This window comes from Dermacentor andersoni, chromosome 5, assembly GCF_023375885.2.
Source record: "Dermacentor andersoni chromosome 5, qqDerAnde1_hic_scaffold, whole genome shotgun sequence".
NCBI lineage: Eukaryota > Metazoa > Arthropoda > Arachnida > Ixodida > Ixodidae > Dermacentor > Dermacentor andersoni.
The window spans coordinates 140,731,704-140,747,891 of NC_092818.1; the positions used below are offsets into that span (position 1 = coordinate 140,731,704).

Consider the following 16,188-nt stretch of genomic DNA (forward strand, 5'->3'; position numbering starts at 1 on the left):
CGGGCCAATTAAGGAACGCCGTTACGTAAGCGTCTTGCCCGGGGTACGTCACGCCCGTTGAGGTAGCCGCCCGCTAAGGATCGGCCTTTGATTCTCTGAGACACGCAACCATTTTTCGTTCCTGGTTTGGCGGACAGGACGCGTAGCTCTCGCTGCAGTGCGCGCCGAGTTAGCGGCTGACGTCGATCTGTCGAAGAAACAAGCTGTAGAAAAGAGGAGGGGGAATCGAGTCAAGCCTCTTCTGTTTCGAATTAAAACAAAAGACACGCAGAAGGCTGGGGGACGAGCTCTACGCAGTTCGTGCTCGTTCATGCGTGGCTTCATTGCCCGTGTGAACGCAATCAGGGATGATCACCCTACCATTCTCAACGGCAGGCAGCAACGCTCGCTTCGTCTGTGGTGTATCTAGTCGGTTGCACGCATAGTCTCGTGTTGCACTAGGCAACCAAACACAAAGAAACGCGACGCCCTACGTCCGTTCTCCAACTGCGCAAACGGCAGCAGCAGTATAGAAGTAGGAGGAGAAGGAACAGCATAAAAAAAAGAAAGAATGAGAAGGAAAGCTAGCAGAGAGCGAAAGGGCAGCGCCAACAACCGAGAAAGGTCGCGTGATTTTCACTGTCGGGCTCGGTTGTTTTTGTACTTGCTTATCATCCCATTTGGCTTCCCGACACTCGCTTCGCTTCCCGTCAGCTGCGCACGCTTGCGTGACCCTCGCGCTTTCGCGAAGTTTCGCTTTCTCCCCATAGTCTATTGTGCGCGCCCATTCCTTACCGCATCCTGCCGCGGTTCTCAAATTTTTGCTCCGTTCTTCGGAACGAGCGCAAAACCGGACTTTTATCCCACCCCTCCCCCCGATACGAACTCTCGTTCGCGGTGATCTGTTCGTTGTGTGTCTGATATGGCCTTCTTTTTCTCTTCTCTCCGTACGTCAGTGCGCCCCCCAACCCTCTATTTCTTCTTTAATTTTTAATTTTGTTTTTGCCGCGGCCTCGCTTCTTCTTATACATTCGTCTGTTGCTCCCTCTCGTTCTAATCGCCGCCCTAGCGAGGTTCTCGTGCGTTTCCACTTCTGTTTTCTTTTTCAGCTCTCTTGTTTCCATCTGTGAGCGCACTGTATGCGCATGGGCCCCGGTGACGTGCGAGGGTGTCTGTCGGCCTGGTCTCGTCTCTGGATTTACCGCGCACTTCTTGCCACCGCTGCCCCCCACCGCCGCGTTCGTATATCGCTGTCTTTTCTTATACGGCGCGTGATTTCACGCCCGGTGCGTGCTGTTTGCACGTCGTACGAACCACGCACGCAAGAAGAGTGGGTCGGAGCGAGTTAAGGGGCTGGAGGGGAGCGAGGGCGAGGCGTTGAACGGCAAGCGCGCGGGAGGCCGTTCGCACGAGACGAGAATCGCCGGCCGACTCGAGAATGAAAGACGAAAGAGAACAGGTTGTCGCGAGATTCCGCCCGCCATATTCTCGCCCGTTTCACAGGTGGCAGCGCGCGCGGGGAGCATATGCTCCACGCGTGCGTGCCTGCGTAACGAGGCAAGGGAACCGTCGTTGCTATATAACCCGTCGCTCGCATTCGAGTCTGGTTTGTTTCAGCTGCGTGTGTCTGTGTATGCGCTTGAGTTACTCTTCCCCCCCGCTTTAACCAAGCTCCGTCTTCGTTCCGTGTGCATATATGCTCAGCGACCTCGCTCCGCTTTACCTCGCTCGTTTGTCGCGAAATCTGAGCGGTCGTCCCAGCAGGCGCTTGAAGCGGTCGCTGGTTAAAGCGATATCCATCGCGCGCTCGCAAGGCGCGGAAGCCTTTTGTAGCACCAGCCAGACGTAATCAGTTTTGTCGCCCTACAAATCGCCCCGCTGACTGTCGAAGCTGGTATCGGACGCGTGTTATACTGAATCGATTCATTAGCGGCGTTCAAGGTCGTGGAAGGAGTCGTACCGGGCATATAAGAGCGAAGCTGCCTGTGAGACAGGCTTCGAACGAGTAACTCTGTCGAAGGCTAATTATGTTATCTTGGCCGCATTTAAAGGCTGCCTCCTTTACTACCTTCCTAGTTCTGCAGCCTCGGGTGCAGTGATAAAGTGTTTTCACTGCCTTCTTCTTACCAAACTGTAAAGATCCGCAGCCGCTGCTGCGGCTTGCAGCTGCCGAGCACGAGGGCGCGCGCTCGATTCCCGAGGGCACACTGGCCACATTTTGATGGACGGAAATACAAAAGCGCTGCCGTGATTTGTGTGAGCGTCAAAGAACCACAAGGTGTGCACATCAATCCAAAGCACTCCTCGACGATATCTCTCATATAGCCTGTGAGTTGGTTCGGGATCTTCCTTTCTCAAGAAAGTTCTAGGACGGATCTTTCTTTTATGTATATATATATATATATATATATATATACACACACATATATATATGGCTTTTAAAATCAAGAAATGGGTGTTATTGAGTCGCTTTGTATGTGCTCACAGTAGGCATAGCCTTGGAAGAGTTTTTACATGTATACTAATTAGCTGTCAGAGCTGTGTTTGCAACTCACTGTTCGGCTTCTTAGTGCATTCAAATGGACATCACACGAGCGACGGGATGGACACATATTTCGAGCAGAGAGCTGACACTTAACTACTGCGTTAAAAAAAGCCCCAGTGAGGCGTAGAGGATGATTCAGCAATTACATGGTGACGAAGTGATTATCGAGAAGCTGTATACTTTGAAATATCAACAAATGTTTTCCGGAAGGGCAGAGATTCGGCGCCTGACGATCCCAGAGTCGGCCGCCCGCCGACGTCATCTATGCAGCTGCAAATGTGTAACGTGCGAGGTAGTTACTGCATAGAAATCGCCGTGTCACATCGTGCGCATGGTATCAGAAGACATGCAATTAAACAGGTGTTTGTTTAACTTATCTTACGCAACGATTTTGAGAGGTTTAGAGAGATTGGACACAATCTGAAAGAAGAGGCTTACTTACCACTTTACCGATATGATCACATTCACATGAAAGCAGGCCGATCACTTGCGCCACCATGTTTGCGAGTCTGCCTGTGGGTGACGCTGCATCTTAATACGAATTGAGATACAAATCTCCGCTTTGCCTTCACTTTTTTCGAGCTCAGTCCGGGAACTTTCTGTCTAAATTTATTTATTTATTTATTTACTTATTTATTTATTTATTTATTTATTTATTTATTTATTTATTTATTTATTTATCTTCAATTGCTAGCCTCCTTTGGAGACCATAGCAAGTGGGCGTAGTATGCAACCCGAATGTACCTCTTGCAACCGCACATTTCAAAAAGGACAACTTAAATACAACCACAAATACATAATTCGCACATCTATATCGAACATGGAAAGACAATGCGCTAATTATACAGAGTTGAAAAGTACCTCCAGTAAAAACAGTAAAAAAACATAATTCACTCCCCTACAAAAAAGAGGGGAAAAAAATGTCATCTGGTATATACTCTTACAATGCACTGTACATAATCTATTACAACTCAAGAAAATAATTACACAATTTTCTCAGTACGCAGAAAACAAGACTATTGCAGAGGAGGTCAAAGCATTCTTAAATGTAGCAAGTATTCTCTCTCTATCTATCAGGCTACTAAATGTTGACATTGAGTTTGGCTTTTGATGAATAAAATGACTCCGCTCCCTAACCGCAGCAGGAAAAAAAATTAATATTTGAATGCATCAGCATTGCAGGAGTGTTCTATCGGCGTTTTATTGTGCTGATGGCATGATAACCGGGACGTAGAAAATTTATATGCTTTGACCAATCTATAATAAGTTGGTAGTGCGGCAGGTTATGCATAAATTTTAATCGAACTTAGTTTTCTTTGACAGTGTGGCCAGCCCAGATGACGCTAAGAGATCCGTAGGAGAATCCACACGACTGTATTAATTGTGAATAAACCGTATCGCTTTTCTATGAACTCTTTCCAGTTCTGTTATGTTAGTGACTATGTCGCGGAACCAGGCTGTGTCAGCGAATTCATTGAAAACTGAAGTTGTTCTCTCATTCTTCTCGGTAGGCCGGCGTTACCTTTTCACTCTTCGTTTGTGTTGTGAAATGAAACACAACCATGGGTTGTGTTTTACGTTCCTTTTTGGCCGCTTTTTAAGTGGATAGATTTTGGCAATACAATCATGTATTGTAGATTTAAGCATTAATCTAGGTGATCTTACGTGTGTTGACAGCTCGATGACCAGGAAAGGGTGTGAATTCATGTGCCAAGTAGGTCAGAATACTCACATATCTGTTTTATCAAAATTAATGATTCTGCTCTCGAATGGAGTTTTTGATATAGAAGATGTCAGTAGTAACTGACATATAGGTATGTAGTGGTCAGATACGCCTTCAGTAATACTTATTCACGTTTTGTTAACTAAGAAATGATCACTGAGAATTATTAGATCAATTATATTATTTACGAGTACAGTTCCTTGTGAGCGTGTTAAATGATTTTATACTTGATGTAGATTGAAGGAAGGAAGGAAGGAAAAAGTAGAGAAGGAAAGGCAGGGAGGTTAACCAGTTTAGCGTAACCGGCTTGCTACCCTACACATGGGAGAGGGATGGGGGCGATGAAAGATGGGGAAGGGGGAGAGAGAGAGAGAGAGAGCACATAGCACAGCACACAAACATCGTCCGGTAGAGTCCATCAATCTGGCATTGTACGTGATAACACTGTCAGAGCCGCTTGTCCAATCCCGTCTCTTTCAAAAACTGAAGTAGTCCCTTCGTCGCCTTCACCTGCGATGTCTTCTGTCGGCGGCATGTGAAAATCGTGTCGAGGGACAATGGTCTAGTGTCAAGGTGCGCGAGAACGGATGCCAGGGACTGTCGCTGAACATTATATTCAGGACAGTCGCACAGAATGTGTTGCAGCGTCTCCTCGCAAAGACAGGCATTGCAGAGAGCGTTGTCGGCCATTCCAATGCGGAATGAGTAAGATTTCGTGAAAGCCACCCCTAACCATAAGCGATAAAGCAGAGTCGCCTCGCTTCGGCGGAGTCCAGTTGGCATATAGAGATGCATCAAAGAGGGCAGGTGGTATTGACGGTTGCTCTGGTTGGTCTGGCTGTTTGGTGTGCACCATGAAGAGAGCGTCATCTCCTGTGCAAGCACTCGAAGTCTGCTAGCTGCGTCGGATCGTGAAAGCGGTATGGCCTCTTCTTGTGCGTCTTCAAGAGCTGCCCGAGCGGCATTATCGGCGTCTTCGTTTCCAGTGACGCCGCAGTGACTTGGCAGCCACTGAAACGTCACGTGGTGTCCTTTCTCCTGTGATGTATGGAGTAGGCATCTAATATCGAATACGAGCTGTTCGAATGGCCCGCGACGCAGAGCTGATAGTACAGATTGTAGGGCTGCCTTTGAGTCGCTGAAGATGGACCATTGTCGAGGTGGCTCCCGACTGACGAAACGGAGTGCAGCGCGAAGAGCAGCTAGTTCAGCAGATGTCGACGTTGTCGGGTGGTCAGTCCTGAAGCTGATGGTAATAGCTTTTGCTGGGACAACCACAGCACCGGACGAACACTGGGTGTTTGTGGAACCATCAGTATAAATGTGTTCACTGTCCGCGTACCTCTCGTGCAGAAGAAGCAGAGACAGTTGTTTGAGGACAGGCGACGACAGTTCAGACTTTTTTCCGATTCCTGGTACACTGAGATGTACTGTGGGGCTGATAAGACACCAAGGGGGTATCGATGGTTTAGATGCAACGGTGAAGCCCGAGGGAAGTTTGTCGTTGTACTTGTTGATAGTTTTAGAGAATGATGATTGGTGCCTGTCTGAAGGTAGTGCTGCAAGGTGGTGATAGGGGGCACGTGCAAAATGTCTGATGTGCGTTCTCAGGGCTTCCACCGTAATGTGAGTTCGCATTGGATGGTCCCGAGCAATCGCAAGAGTCGCGTCTGTTGACGTACATCTGGGCAAACCAAGGCAGACTCTGAGTGCTTGAGCTTGTACTGCCTGCAGAACACGAATATTTGTCTTGCAGGTGTTGTTCAGTACAGGTAGACTGTATCTTAAAAAACCGAGAAAGAGAGCTCTGTAGAGTTTAAGCATTGCGTCTACTGACATCCCCCACGTCTTCCCTGTCAAGTATTTGAACAACTGGGAAGTAGCTGTCAGGCGCCGTTTCATGTAGGCCACGTGTGGGCTCCAACAGAGGTCTCGGTCAATAATGACGCCAAGGAATCTGTGGTTTCGGACATAGGAAATGGTCCGCCCATTGATTGAGATGACATAAGGCGTCATCGGTTTCCGAGTAAATGCGACTAGTGCGCATTTTTCAGGTGAAATGCTGAGACCCTGTTTACACAAGTAGTTCGCTGTCAAAGTGGCCGCTCTTTGAAGTCGCGCACGTATCTGAGGACGTGTGACTGCCGAAGTCCAGACACAGATGTCGTCAGCGTATGTTGAAATCTTGATGGTAGTTGGCAAGCATTCAGCAAGTCCAACAAGAGCGAGGTTGAATAGCGTCGGGCTGAGAGCACCGCCTTGAGGAACGCCCCTGCTGGTATAGCGTCGCGTAGTTGGGCCATCGTCAGTTAACACATAGAATGATCTTGCAGACAGGTAACTTGCAATCCACAAGAAAACTCGACCACCTAGGCCCACCGTCGCAAGAGCGTCGAGAATGGCCTCATGTAATACGTTATCATATGCCCCTTTCACATCTAAGAATAAAGCTGCAGATAAACGCTTACGGGACCTTTCGTGCTGGACATATGAAACGAGATCAACTACACTGTCGATGGAAGAGCGGTCACGTCGGAAACCAGCCATGGAAAGCGGATAAATCTTGTAAAATTCAAGGTACCATTCCAGGCGGCCAAGGATCATCCGTTCCATTATCTTTCCTACACAGCTGGCCAGTGCTATTGGGCGGTAAGAGGTGAGTTCTAATGGGGATTTGCCCTGCTTTAAGATTGAAAGTTAACACTGAGCCAATGAGTGCCTCGGCAGCATGTGATGAATACTGCAATTTGTTCCATGTAATGTCGGGTAGCTTAAAGTCTCCCATGATGATCATTCTTATGGTTCTGGACAAAACATGACTACACAGAAAATCTTGTACGACCTCGAGATAATCTTTATTTGAGTCAGGACTTCGGTAAACGCAACCTGCAATAACGACGGTGTTATTGCAGAAAATTCTCCAGAATAAAGCTTCTGCCCATTTCACACCTGGACTTCTTTAATCGCAGAAACACGCCACCATCACGAGATTGAATATTTTTTCAAATAATCGGTAATTAGGAGGCATAATTTCGTAATCAGAGATTGCCGGGAACAGCTATAGGTTTCGGTTATCGCTACTATACCGAGATTAGGCACAGTCGACCGGTTCTTTAACGATTCTTTAAAGCGGCAAGATCGGTAAGATCTTGCCGATTGCTTGCTGATTTCTCTTGCTTTTGCTGATCTTGTCGCTTCGCGCCGTTAAAAGGCCCTGACCGGCCCAATGTTTATAGATACTTTATAGATAAAAGGTAGCTATAAACGTTGGACCGGCCGGCCAGTCGACGCTCGTGCGGTAGTTAAGGAATCGGCCTCCTGTGCAAGCAACAGGTTTTCAAGTTCATCGGTCCTTGACTGTTTTGGGATTATCGTTACTGGTCATTTTGTTCCTGCATTTTTGTTCCTGCCTTCATCCCTAGTGTAGTCCTGCTGTCCTCGACTGTGTTTGTGTGTGTTGTTGTCTGTGTTATCCTCCGCTTGGCCCACAATGTACAGCTTTAATACGATGCCTGTTACCTGATTTCTACGCGGCCTGCCTTGTCTTGTTCCTATTAATCTCAACCAGAACTATCAATAGCCGCGTTCATACACAACAGTGCAGGTGCTTCTTTGTATGAGGCACTGTGGCGCGTGTGCGTGTCCATTTCCTGAAGCTTCGCGGCCCTTCTCCTCACTTTCCCCTTTCCCACGGCCTAGCCTAAAGCAAACGGCAGCCCTGACTACCATCACTGCATTTCCTCCTATTTTGCTAATGAGTCACCGCACGCTTTGTTGAAAGTTAACGGTTGCTCGTGTGTGGTCTGCCCTCTGCGAGTAACTGACTTTTATGCATGCGTGTGCATACCTCTGACTTTCGCGTAGCATTTTATTTTGTTTGCTACTGGCTCTACCAAAAAATAAAACAATGGGAAGCAGCCGAGCGTACGCCGGTCTGTATACCTCACGTCGTTGCACGATTTCGAAACTCCGCCGTGGGTTTTGTTCACCGCCCGTTCTTTTTTCAACGTGAGGATTGATCGTCCCGGGACTATACGTGAGCTTAGCAACATTGTTACAGATTTGCAACGCCTTGCCTCCGGTCTATATCTGCCTACACCACTTGCGTTAGAGCAAAGTTGCACGCTTACCAGGCAGCCCACATATATACGCGCGAAACTATACGGAGTCGCGCGCGTGTGTGTGGGCTTCCCAACGCTTTCTTATACAGCGCCTCGCCTGGCAACTTCCACAGCGAGGCTGTGCGTAGAACTCAGTAGGTGACGACTTGGAGGGGGAAAGTATAGCTGCGTGTTGTGAGAAGTGCGCTTAACTATTCTGGGTGCCTTTTGGCAATCGCCGCACGTTCGCAGCGAGGAGTTGAAGGGCCCACGCTAACACGACCTTTGGCAGGCAGCCACCCTTCGACAGTTGCAGTGAATCGAGTTATGCCGGTCACCTTGGCATTTAACCTGGCACCGGGGAAGAAGAAGATCCCTGTTTCGACACTGTCTTTCCTATTCATGTTTTTATTGCACTGGACAGATAGTATACTACTAGAGAGCCAAGCACAATGATGGAAGAGGTATGTTAAGCGCTATGTTATTTCATGTTACCAATTGATTGATTGATTGATTGATTGATTGATTGATTGATTGATTGATTGATTGATTGATTGATTGATTGATTGATTGATTGATTGATTGATTGATGCCGAAGTTAGCATAGTTTTCAATTGCTTGTTATCTGCCTGGTCTTCGTGCTCAACGCTGTAAGAGTTGGGGTCGGGCATGAAATAGATGGTAGCTTGCCCATGCCATCGTCCGACTCATCCACGCTAAGGACGTTGTTGAAGGGAGGGACTTGTTCTCATCGAGAACGAGGAATATGGGATTTATTTACAGTATCTACGTGAGAGTGGAGAACGTTACGTTTCACCAGTCTAGCATAATTGAAAGAGAATGCACAATGGGGGGGGGGGGGGGAGCAGCCGCCAACGGCTGCTTAAAAACACTCTGTCCTCCCTAGATCCCTAGGCGAGGGAAAACTACCGTTCAACCTTCGTCCAATGGGAGAGTCATCATAGTCGACCCGCCTATGAGGGGGAGGGTTCACTCACTCACTTCCGCACTTTGGTTTCACTGAACACACCGAGGTGAGAGGGCTCTCGTAGACACGGGTCTTGACCCGAGCAGGCGCCTCTTGATCCCAGAGCTGACCGCGCAGTCAGTGGCCGCCGCGCCTGTCCATTGAATGTGACGACTTCTGGGGCCCGCGAGATCGCACCGCAAAACATCCCCTCCCAGGAGTTCCCCCGCTCCAAGCAAACCGTAAAGGCGACAACGAATCGACTAACAATACTCGGTCCGCCAAAGGTGGCTAGGCATGCCGGCGCCGGAGGACTGTTGAAGAAGCGCATTGTTGTCCTTACAAAGCGAGTCGTCGCAGCGGGCTGGGAAGGGTTCGGAGGCCGCTTCTCCGAAGATCGCCAGCCCCCGCAGGCCGATCGTAACAACGCTTTTACAATGCCCAACTTTCCGCAGACGTCCCATGCACTGCCGAGCCCTCTCGAGCAGCCTTGATCTTTCCCGAATTACGCTCAAATATTGCTTATTTTTGAAAGAGCGATCACGAAATACTATACGAGGCCCACAAAGTTGTGCAATAATTTCCATGGGCGCGAAGTCGCGCAGCATAATTCTGATCGCACACGCACAGGGCTGTCAGAATTATGCAGCGCAATTTCGCAGTCGTGGTCAAGAACCAACTAATAGCCTGCATGCAACCGTCTAGAATACTGGACTACGGGATTCCCGCCTCTCGTCTGTGTAGTGTCAACACCAGCTAGATAGCACAAGGCCTGTTCACTCCGATCCATGACGTCGTGCTACCTGACCCGCAATTTCCATTGCCAAGACTGGCGTGACGAAAGCAGTGACATCAAAATCATTGTCGCTTACTCGGGAGCATCCCCATTAGATTCTAGGGCAGTCAGTCCAGGTAGCATGACGTCATGGATCTGAGTGAACAGGCCTTGTGCTGTCTATGTGGTGTTAGTAGTGCTCATAGTCTATTTTCCGGGTGTGAGGTGATGTGGCGTGCCCCCCCCCCCCACCTTCCTTTCTTATTTCCCATCTTCTCTCCTCTTCAGGCGGGTCGTATGGTATCCATTTCAAGAGACAATTGTTAGCTTCCTTTGTGTGATGCTTATGTGTGTTCATCTTTAATACCAATAATGATAAAGACTGCAACAGGTATGCCTTGCTGCTGCTATCGACGCTGAAGGATACAGGGGCCAGTGGTTCCAAACAAAAACGAGCCTTAATTCCGCTCAACAATCATCGATCGCTCGATGTGCGCCTGCCGAAGAAGTCCTCCAGTTTAGGCACGGTGAATAGACAGCTTTTGTGGCCTTATGGGAAAGCAGGGGGGGGGGGTGAAGAGGGTATCACGAAATGTTGTGCGAAGGTGTGTCAGATTACACACATGCGTATAAATGGGCACGGTGAGGTTCCCTGGAAGCCACAAGTAAGTCTGAATGCTTTATCAACGCAAAATAACTGTGACACGGTGAATCTTACGAAACCGTAACGCGTGTGCCAACCTCGCCTGTATTTTCGTCGTCACGAAACTATAAGCCTCACACTCGTTTCCACCGCGACAAGCGGCGTCTCTATGTGCTATACACCCTTAACTGCGAAAAGACTTTTCTGGCTAACCTTCGAGACAGCATCCTGTGGCTTCCTTGCTATCGATCCAAGCGCGGCACGCGAATTAGCGTTACAATTGCGTAGCGGCAAAAAAAAAAAAATGGGGAAAGTTGATTCCGCCTGATCCAAAACGTGACAGCACAATTTAGGACATGACTAATACCGGCGAAGAGGCGAAGACAAGCGTTGACTTTAAGCTATACACTTTCAAGAGTGCATGGCAACTTTCTTTTGCTCGAAGGTGCGCCGATAAAATGGAATCCCCTTTCTCACTCGGTATCCCCCTCTCTCTCTCTTTCTCAGCTTCCCTGCTGAGGCATCAAGCCTTGGAAGGAAGCCCTCCCCTTCGTGGCACTACCACCAGGAAACACTTGGATTGGAACGAGTGTTGGACCTTTCTTCTCTGCCCGAGAAGACGACGAGCGCAGCAAGGATAGTTATAATGCGAGCTCCCTCGAGCCCAGGGAGAGGAGAGAGAAGGAGAGACGGAATAAATTTCGGCGGTTGCGCTTCCGTTGCTTCGTCGCGCAATGCGGGTCTCATCTGGATCGCGGCTCCTCTGAGCCTCGCGAGCCGCCGGCGATGGGTCGTCGCACCTGCGGCCCCTTTCTCGCTTCCGCTGAGAGACGATGCCGCCGCGCTGCTGCTGCTGCGCGAAGAGAAGGGAACTGCCGCCGCGCGGGACGACTGGCCGCTCGAAAGGCTGCAGACACCGCGTGGGCCGCGCCGCCGCTCGCGCATGCGCGTTAGAGATTGACACTTCCCCTAGTAGTGGTTTCCCTTCTTGCATTTGTACCGTATTTCAGTGAAACGACCCGAAAATTCGAAAGAATCTAGCAATTATACAAAATAATCGTCGAGTATGGTAAAAGAGTTAAACGCACACTTTCGGAAACCATCTCCGCGTGTTGTTATTATTATTATTATTATTATTATTATTATTATACACACTTTCGCAAATCATCTCAGCGTGTTACTATTATTATTATTATTAGTAGTAGTAGTAGTAGTAGTAGTAGATGAAGAATAGTTGTGCTGCAAAACTGTGCGAAAACTAATTTTTTTTATCCTTCTTCTTTTGATTTTATGTTGGAAAGGTGTTTATTAGTCACTAGCGTTTGGGCCGACCGTCAGAGCAAGGCACGGGCTATCAGCATGAGCGACATTCCCCAGGCAAATCGCTGGAGAGATTGACCTACTAAAAAGCGCTGGAAAGGATGACCCACTATAGCCTTCCTTTCCTTCGGTACTATTTATTTATTTATTTATTTATTTATTTATTTATTTTACTCTCGAGTCCATGCAGGTATTACAGAGGGAACTGGGTATAAAGAAAATTAAAGCAGACAAACAATGTGAAATATGCAGGTACATAAATGCTTGCTCCTATGTACACAATGTTAGGTAAAAAACAAACAATGAAACCGTTAGCAAATACGAAATGGAAAATTGGCAATGTTCATACAATGCCAACCAAAACATAGCGAAATTTATTGGGGTCAGTAATAGATACAATTTCATTGGGAAGATCGTTCCACTGTTTAGGAGTGCGGGCAACAAACGAGCGTAGAAAAGCGGCTGTTCTGCATAAGGTAACGGCTATACTTTGCGAGGATGATCCATGCGATGCGATATGTAATTGGGCCGGCGGAAATAGTTATTGTGCAAGGTGGAATGACAGTATAACTTCTGGAACAGAGTGAGTCGACAAATCTTTCGTCAACGATGTCGACGATGGAAGATTCGAATTAGTTTTCATTGCTATTGTGCTTGCTCCACGGTTAAAGTTGGAAAGAACGAAACGAACACAGCTATTCTGGACACGCTCTAAGGAAGAAATCAAGTAGTCTTGGCTAAAATCCCACACTGCTGACGAGTGTTCTAGTTTAGGATGAATTATAATGTTTCATAAAGAACTAATTTCAAAGAAGACGGTGCGCGTGAAAACTTACGCCGCAGGTAACCTAGCGTTTTGTTAGTGTTATTGATATATGTAATCTATACGAAGCCTCCAAGTTAGATCAGATGTAATGTGGATGCCTAAGCACTTATAAGAATTGACTCGTTCGAGTGCGATGTCATTTAGATAGTGATTTAGATAGATAGATTTAGATAGTCTACTGGACTAGAAGTACGGGTGACAGGCATGACCTTGCATTTGCTAAAATTCAGTTCCATTAGCCATTGGTGGCACCAGTTCGCTAAAGCAGTAAAATCGTGCTGTAGCATGTTAACATCATTATCGTTTTTAATCTCACGAACAATAACACATATACACCATTTTTAGCGTTTTATTATCTTCTATTGGAAGTGATTGCCCTACGTTTGGCTGCAAACCGCTAAATAACAGGAACGTTTCATTTCGCCAGTCATGATCCTTTATTCATTTGAGAATCTATAGTTGTGGGGAGAAACGGGCGACATGTCGTGCTTGTTTCCAACATTTCCAATCCGTAATAAATAAATAAACAAATAAATAAATAAATAAATAAATAAGGTGGGGGGGGGGGGGGGGCAGGGGCTTGTTTGCTGGTATACGTGCACCAAAGAGCCCACGGGTGCGGCAGCTCCCGATCACGCGTGCAGTCGCTGGACCGCACGTCACGTGCTTCTCGGTATACGCACAGCGAGACGCGTCGCGCGCACAGGTGCTACCTGAAGAAGGTGACTACACTCTAACACGGGGATGTCCCTCGAGTCCCTCGACGGAAAAGAAAAGAGAACGCCGTTCCTATCTGAACGACACCCTCGCGCGTCACGCCCTCGGTTTCTCTTTGCTCTGCGCTCTTCCATCCGTAGTGTCATGGCGGAGGCATGGGCGAGACAGTAATCTCCGTTCTGCCGACGTTCGCCTCGCAATCGCAATTGCCGCACTTTTTTTTCTAAGCCGCGCACTCGATTGCCGTAGGCCATCGCCTGCGCACCGCGCGGGCGTCGTCTCGTTCGTTTTGCGTATTATTATCGTTCTTTGTCCAGCGCGGGCTTTTTACGCGCCGGCGTCGCGCCTTGCGACGCGTTTGTACGCGTTCTTCTTTCAGCTCGACGACATGCGGCTGAAGTCTGGGAAACACGAGAGAGAGCCAATTCGAAAGTCACCTAATGTTCTCGTACAACATGGATCGGAGATGAGCGTCAAGGGAGAATGAATGAATGAATGAATTAATTAATTAATGAAAAAAATTGACGAAAAAATAAAAATGAATGAAAGAAAAGAAAAGGGGCAGAAAAAAAACTGTGTATGGCTGAGGGACTTAATGAGTGAAGCCGAATAAAAAAGAACCTATGAAATAAGTCAAGAAAGAAGATAAATAAATGACTGCGAGAAAGAAAAGAGGGAACGGAAACACCGAGTGAATGACCCAATGAAATAATGAACGAGGGAAGGAATAAATGAAACCGAAAAACAAATGCTATATAGTGTGGCGAAAAAAAACAACTGAATCAAAGAAGAAGGCTGAGGGAAAGAAACAAAGAGAAATAATAAATTAATGGAGGCAACAACGAAGAATGAGTGAATTAAGAAAACAGAAATAGTAATAAAGTAATGGGCGCATGAAGAAAGGCCACATAAGGAGAGGAGGCCGGCATGCTTATAACAGGGTTATATTTAGTCTCGTACTGACGTTATGCCGCGTGGCAACCCAAACGGGAAAAGAACATAAAAACATTAGGGACAGTGAACATCGCGGAAGGAAAGAAAGAAAGAAAGAAAGAAAGAAAGAAAGAAAGAAAGAAAGAAAGAAAGGTAATAAAGAAATGAAATCGCATAAAAGAAAGACACGGAACGAAAGGAAGAGAAACAGAATGTAAAGAAGGTGGAAGGAAAGAACGAACGAAAGACCGGAGAGACAAAAGAATGCGAAAGGACCGCACGCACGTATGCACATGCGTAACGAAGCAGACAAAAGGCGACGAGCAGTCGGCGCAGTTATACGAGGCAGCGGCGTGACAGCATTCCGGTCGCTCTCAAGCTCAGCTGGCGGCAGCCAAATAAGTGGCCAAGCCAAGTGTGTGTGTGCGCGCGCGTGTCTGCATAAGCCGTGAAGATTGGCGGGAGGAGAAGCAGGGGAGCGACTGTGGGAGGCGAGGAGCAGAAAATTCGCGGCGGTGCGGTGTAGACATATAACGCAGCCTCCTGGCGCTAAACGTAGCGAGAAAGATAATAATGGCGGCTCGCTCGCTCGCGTGCGCGAATATAACCTGAGCACCGCCGGCGCGTCAATTCTGGCAAGCTGTACACCTCTGGGCGCGCTGCCGTTGAGATTCCGTCCGCCTCTTCGGATCGGGAATTCGGTATTCTGGTCTCGTTGCGACATCCATCGCTACCGGAAGCTGTTGCCAGGAGCGCCTGAGAAAGAAAAAGAAAGAAAGAAGCAGACATATCGAAGCATAAAAAGGTTCTCGCTTTCTGGTTTCAAAACGCGCGTATACTCCCCCGCGGCGCCGTTGGCGCCGTATGCAGTTCTCGTCGCTCGCGGCGCGATTATTTTATTCTCTCCAACGGTGCGTATATGTTTGCTCGGGCTGGAAGATAGATAAAGGTAGGCATATATTACGGCACTGGCAATGAGCCGCGTAAGTATACAAAGTTATATTCCTTGAGGATCGATTTACTGGCTATATTTACATTTTACGCTAATTTTACGATCGTGAAGCGTGCCAAGAGCGTGAAGTTGTGGGCACCCTGCTGATCCCGTTGCGGTGCTAAATGCTCCGAGAAACTGCCTCTTTACCAAGATCGTTTTCTTAACTCTCATCTAGAACCATTGCTTATGCCTTCACTTGTTAGTAATAGCAATATAGACGAGTTCCGTTAGGTTTACGTCGGTTAATTCAGCACACCTTTTAATTCTTTTTTTTTCATGGACGGCCGTGATAAAAAGTTGACCGTAATAAAAAAGGCAACGTTTCCTTTATTTTGTTACGTGTGAACTGTAATTTTACTTTAACCCGTGATTTGAAATAGATGTGTAATATAATTTTTTGCCTGTTACTGTGGTCTGCCAACACACGCACGCACGCATGCACGCACACGCACGCATGCACACACACACACACACACACACACACGCACGCACGCACGCACGCACGCACGCACACACACACACACACACACACACACACACACACGCACACACACACGCGCGTGCGCGCAGCTAATTCCTCTTTTTTTCTTCTTTTTTGTGGACACATTGTCGGACAGAATGTGCGACTGCGCCAGACTTTACTGCACCGTAATTCGCTGCTTTCTC

At 47.7% G+C, this 16,188-nt stretch overlaps 1 protein-coding gene across 1 annotated transcript in view; it reads left to right on the forward strand.

The window, feature by feature from the left end:
• LOC126532104 (helix-loop-helix protein 1-like) overlaps nucleotides 1-11,467 on the forward strand; it is a 134,640-nt gene extending 123,173 nt beyond the window's left edge. The window contains exon 3 of the mRNA XM_055071058.2: nucleotides 11,240-11,467. The gene's annotated coding sequence lies outside the window, so the exon portion shown is untranslated. The remainder of the gene's footprint in view (nucleotides 1-11,239) is intronic.
• Nucleotides 11,468-16,188: the final 4,721 nt, after the last annotated feature.